Source organism: Heloderma suspectum, chromosome W (assembly GCF_057233095.1).
Source record: "Heloderma suspectum isolate Gila_16-S chromosome W, 16-S_ref, whole genome shotgun sequence".
Lineage (NCBI taxonomy): Eukaryota > Metazoa > Chordata > Lepidosauria > Squamata > Helodermatidae > Heloderma > Heloderma suspectum.
The window spans coordinates 56,120,299-56,126,368 of record NC_139475.1 but is presented as its reverse complement, the minus strand read 5'-3'; positions in this window follow the sequence as shown (position 1 = coordinate 56,126,368).

Below are 6,070 nucleotides of genomic sequence, written 5' to 3'. Positions count from 1 at the left end.
CAGAGGATTAGATAAATTCATGGAGGATAAGGTGGATCAATGGCCACTAGTCCTGAGGGCTACATGCTTCCTCCAGTATCAGAGGCCATATGCCTCCCAATACCATTTGCAAGGGAACACAAGTGGGAGCAGGGAGTTGCTTCTGGGAAATCCACAAACAGGTTGTTCAGTCGTGTCCGACTCTTCGTGACCCCATGGACCAGAGCACGCCAGGCCTTCCTGTCCTGCGCTCTCTCCCGGAGCGTGCTCAAGTTCATATTCATTGCATCGGTGATGCTATCCAGCCATCTCATCCTCTGCCGTCCCCTTCTCCTTTTGCCTTCAGTCTTTCCCAGCATCAGGCTCTTTTCCAGAGAGTTTTCTCTTCGCATTAGGTGGCCAAAATACTTGAGCTTCAGCTTCAGTCTCTGTCCTTCCAATGAGCACTCAGGGTTGATTTCCTTTAGGACTGGCTGATTTGACCTTCCTGCAGTCCAGGGGACTTGTAAGAGTCTTCTCCAGCACCACAGTTCGAAATTATCACTTCTTCAGCGCTCGGCCTTCCTTACAGTCCAGCTCTCACAGCCATACGTTGCTACTGGGAAAACCATAGCTTTGATTAGACAGACCTTTGTCGGCAAGGTGATGTCTCTGCTTCTTACTATGCTGTCTAGGTTTGCCATAGCTTTCCTCCCAAGGAGCAAGCGTCTTTTAATTTCATGGCTACAGTCACCGTCTGCGGTGATCTTGGAGCCCAAGAAAATAAAATCTGTCCCTGCTTCCATTTCTTCCCCTTCCATATGCCAGGAAGTGATGGGGCCAGATGCCATAATCTTCGTTTTTTTAAATGTTGAGTTTCAAACCAGCTTTTGCACTCTCCTCTTTCACCCTCCACAAGAGGCTGTTTAGATCCTCTTCGCTTTCTGCCATTAGGGTGGTATCGTCTGCATATCTGAGGTTGTTGATAATTCTCCCGGCAATCTTAATTCCGACCTGTGATTCATCCAGCCCGGCGTTTCTCATGATATACTCTGCATATAAGTTAAATAAGCAGGGCGACAATATGCAGCCTTGTCGTACTCCTTTCCCAATTTTGAACCAATCGGTTGTTCCATGTCCGGTTCTTACTGTTGCTTCTTGACCCTCGTACAGGTTTCTCAGGAGACAGGGAAGGTGGTCTGGTACTCCCATCTCTTTCAGAATTTGCCAGAGTTTGTTGTGATCCACACAATCAAAGGCTTTAGCGTAGTCAATGAAGCAGAAATAGACGCTTTTCTGGAATTCTCTTCTTTTCTCCATGATCCAGCGAAAGTTGGCGATTTGATCTCTAGTTCCTCTGCCTCTTCGAAACCCAGCTTGTACTTCCGGCAGTTCTCGGTTCGCATACTGCTGAAGCCTAGCTTGTAGGATTTTGAGCATAACCTTGCTGGCATGTGAAATGAGTGCAATTGTACGGTAGTTTGAACACTCTTTGGCATTGCCCTTCTTTGGAATTGGAATGTAAACTGACCTTTTCCAGTCTTGTGGCCACTGTTGAGCGTTCCAAATTTGTTGGCATATTGAGTGCAGCACTTTAACAGCATCATCTTTTAGGGTCTTAAATAGCTCAGCTGGAATACTGTCATCTCCGCTAGCTTTGTTGTTAGTAATGCTTCCTAAGGCCCACTTGACTTCACTCTCGAGGATGTCCGGCTCAAGTTCAGTGACCGCACTATCATGGCTATCGGGGAAATAAAGATCTTTCCTGGATAGTTCTTCTGTGTATTCTTTCCACCTCTTCTTAATCTCATCTGCTTCTGTTAGGTCCCTGCCTTCTTTGTCCTTTATCATGCCCGTCTTTGCACAAAACGTTCCCTTGAGATCTCCAATTTTCTTGAAGAGATCTCTAGTATTTCCCATTCTGTTGTTTTCCTCGATTTCTTTGCATTGTTCATTTAAGAAGGCCTTCTTGTCTCTCCTTGCTATTCACTGGATCTCTGCATTCAGTTGGATGTATCTTCCCCTTTCTCCCTTGCTTTTCGCTTCCCTTCTTTTCTCAGCTACTTGTAAAGCCTCCTCAGACAGCCACTTTGCTTTCTTGCATTTCTTTTTCTTTGGGATGGATTGAGTTGCTGCCTCCTGAACAATGTTACGGACCTCCGTCCATAGTTCCTCAGGCACTCTGTCTATCAGGACTAATCCCATAAATCTATTCCTCACCTCCACTGTATATTCATAAGGGATATGATTTAGGTCATACCTGAATGGTTTAGTGGTTTTCCCTACGTTCTTCAATTTAAGCCGAAATTTTGCAACAAGAAGCTCATGATCTGAGCCACAGTCAGTTCCAGGTCTTGTTTTTACTGACAGTATAGAGCTTCTCCATCTTTGGCTGCAAAGGACATCATCAATCTGATTTCGATATTGACCATCTGGTGATGTCCATGTGTCGAGTCGCCTCTTGTGCTGTTGGAAAAGAGTGTTTGCTATGATCAGCGTGTTCTCTTGGCAAAACTCTATTAGCCTTTGTCCTGCTTCATTTTGTACACCAAGGCCATGCCTGCCTGTTATCCCGGTGATTTCTTGACTTCCTACTTTAGCATTCCAATCCCCTATGATGAAGAGGGCATTTTTGGGGGGGTGTTAGTTCTAGAAGGTGTTGTAGGTCTTCATAGAACCGATCAACCTCAGCTTCTTTGGCCTCAGGGGTTGGGGCATAGACTTGAATTACTGTGATGTTGAATGGTTTGCCTTGGATTCGTACTGAGGTCATTCTATCGTTTTTGAGATTGTACCCCAGTACTGCTTTTCTCGCCCTTTTATTTCCTGAGTGCTGCTCCATTTCTTCTAAGGGATTCTTGCCCACAGTAGTAGATATGATGGTCACCTGAATTAAATTCGCCCATGCCTGTCCATTTTAGTTCGCTGATTCCCAAGATGTCGATGTTCAATCTTGCCATCTCATGTTTGACCACCTCCAGCTTACCTTGATTCACTGACCTTACATTCCAGGTTCCTAAACCATATTGTTCTTTACAGCATCGGACTTTCTTTTCACCACCAGACACATCCACAGCTGAGTGTCCTTTCGGCTTTGGCCCAGCCACTTCACTCTTTCTGGCGCTACTTGGGAATTCCCTCTGCTCTTCCCCAGTAGTATATTGGACACCTTCCGACCTGAGGGGCTCATCTTCCGGCATCATATCTTTTAGCCTTGGGATACGTTCCATGGGATTTTCTTGGCAGGAATACTGGAGTGGGTTGCCATTTCCTTCTCCAGTGGACCACATTTTGTCAGAACTCTCTGCCATGACCTGTCGGTCTTGGGTGGCCCTGCACGGCATAGCTTATGGCTTCACTGAGTTACACAAGCTCCTTCGCCACAACAAGGCAGTGATCCATGAAGGGGGGTAGGCTCTATAGGTACCAATAATCCATTTGACCTGGAAATCTGTCTTCCAACACATTCCTCAGGTCTCTTAAAATCTTTTTGTTAAAGGATCCTAATCTTGGCCAAGTGTGTCACAGTACAGGCCATTTTTCAGTGCACAATAAACACAATCTTTTCTTAAACATTCCTACCGGTATCTCAACAGAAGTTAACATGACGTCTAATGGTGAACCCGCAGGTATACTCTTCCCCACACCCATGATTCCGACCTTAGTCGAATTTTCCCTTTGGACGTGTATACCTTTCAACACAGTCCGACGTGAATTCACTTACCTCTATTTGTTGGTCTTGCCCTTCTATGAGGACCCAGCCTTATTGAAGGTTGCCCGGGCCCCTCCCAGAATGCAAAACACCCCAAGGTGTAACTCACCTAGAGCCAGCTGGGTGGTTGTTCTCTGGGAGACCTGAACGCTGACAACTAGACTGTCTCCTGGCTAACTCGCCAATTGTGGTAAGAGGGCAGAATGGCCCCCGTAGGTCGTGTCTAGTGCAGGTCCAATAAAGCCATAGACACCGGGTAAGGATCCAACGCTGTTTTATTGCTGCAGCAAGGCTGAGTACAAGAAAATATACTCCAGCCCCAAGGAAACCTCTGGCTGGTCTTTTATAGCAAGCTGGAGTTACATAAGTCAAAGCGCGCATGCGTCAATAATCTTTCACATTGTTATATATGTTACTAAGAGAGAAGTGTCTAAAGTTCTTAGGTCACTATCAGGAAAGTCCCTACACTTTCTCATTGCTCAGATGTGACAACGGGTGACAACTTGTTTCTAAGTGTCAGGAGCGCCCTAGCTGCCTCTTGCAGTCCCCACCAATAGCCAACTCAGGACACAGATGACGAGGATCCTTTCTGAGGCTTTATTCCTTTATGACTCTTTCAGATGCTAATCACTAGCAACTAAGCAAGGAACTGCACTGGGGAAAGATAGCAGAGTAGCCTAAGCTCCAGGTAAGGCAGTTCGTCCCCGTTTGAAGGGGAACCATGGGAAGACCCTGAACTTATGGGCTAAGGAGAGATCCTCCCTCTTTCCCTTGGGTCCTCAGGACGCCACCGTTGTTTGCGCACCAAACGAGCGGAGCGCCTCCTTTCGGCGCCCTCCATCTGGCGCCACTCCCTGCATCTGCGCCGAGTGTCCAGCAAGCCCCCCTCCAGCGCTCTCTCGCTGCCAGGGTCACTATCTATCCCAGGAATGCTGGCAGGAGGAATCTCTGCCAGCCACTGTGGTTGTAAGAGACGAGCGAGCTCCTCTCCCACGGATTGCTGATCCTCCTCAGAATCAGAACTGCTCTGGGGCTCTATGGGCTCAGTGTCCTCCCTGACATCATCCCCGCTCCCATGAGGCCTCCCCCTCGTGCTCCTCCTCTGGGGCCCCGGGTTTGTGGGGGTACAGCTGGTGGAAGCGCCTCAGCAGCAACGGAGCATGCACATTTTCCACGGGTTCCCAGGATCGCTCATCTGGCCCGTACCCCTTCCAGTCCACCAGATATTGCAGGCGGCCGTGAGAAAGGCGGGAGTCCAGAATCTCCACGACCTCAAACTCCTCCTCCCCCTCCACCAGCACTGGCAGCAGGGGGGGGAGCAAGCCGAGCGATGAGGGTCGCCAGAAACCAGGGGGGACAGCAAGGACCGATGAAAAACAGGATGGATCTTCATGGCGGGGGGGAGAGCCAGGCGAAAAGCAACAGGGTTAATCTGGGCCGTAATCTGGAAAGACCCCGTGCGGCGAGGCGCAAGCTTCTTCGCAGGCGAGTGAGTGGGGAGGTATTGGATGGGACAACCAAACCCAGTCTCCCAGTTGCAGAGACAGACCTGGCTGGCGCCACCGGTCCGCAGAGGCCTTGTAGGCTGTCTTGGCTTGCTCGAGGGAGTCCCGTAAGAGGTGGTGTACCGCTCGCAACTCCTCTAAAAACTCATGGGCTGCCGGCACCAAAGAGGGAGCTGGGGTGGACGGGAAAGCCCTGGGGTAGTAACCAAAATGGAGTCTGGCGGGTGGGAGCATGGCAGGCATTGTTATAAGCGAATTCTGCAAGAGGCAGCAAGGAAAACCAGTCATCTTGCTGGTAATTGACATAACAGCGCAAATATTGCTCCAGAGTCGCATTGGTGCACTCAGTCTGACCGTCCGTCCGGGGATGGTGGGCGGAGGAAAGACGGAGCGTCACATGGAGAAGCCCAAGTAGCTCCCTCCAGAAATGGGCAGTGAATTGGGCCCCCTATCCGAAATGAGACCCTCGGGCCATCCGTGGAGCTGGAAAACGTCTTGCTGAGTTTCCACTAACTTAGAACCGATCAACCTCAGCTTCTTGCTGAGTTTCCACAAACAGGACATGCATATAATATGTCCTGTTTGTGGATTTCCCAGCATCTGGTTTGGCCATGCTGGGGAAAGAACACTGGACTAATTGGGCCTTTGGTCTGACCCAGCAGAGCTCTTCTTGTGTTCTTTGGAGAGAATGCGGTAAAGTATATTGCTCCTTCCAAAATTTGGAAGTAACGAAATGACAGAGGGTTCCCGATACATTCATTCCACATTGGAAAGAAACCATTTGGAGCTGCAAAACCCAGGGGAGGAATTTTGGCCCTGGAGACTTTCAGAAGCCTCCATAACAGCTCTTGTGTTTGAACCTTCCTTCAGGACGTTCGTGTCTGTGCGTTTCAAG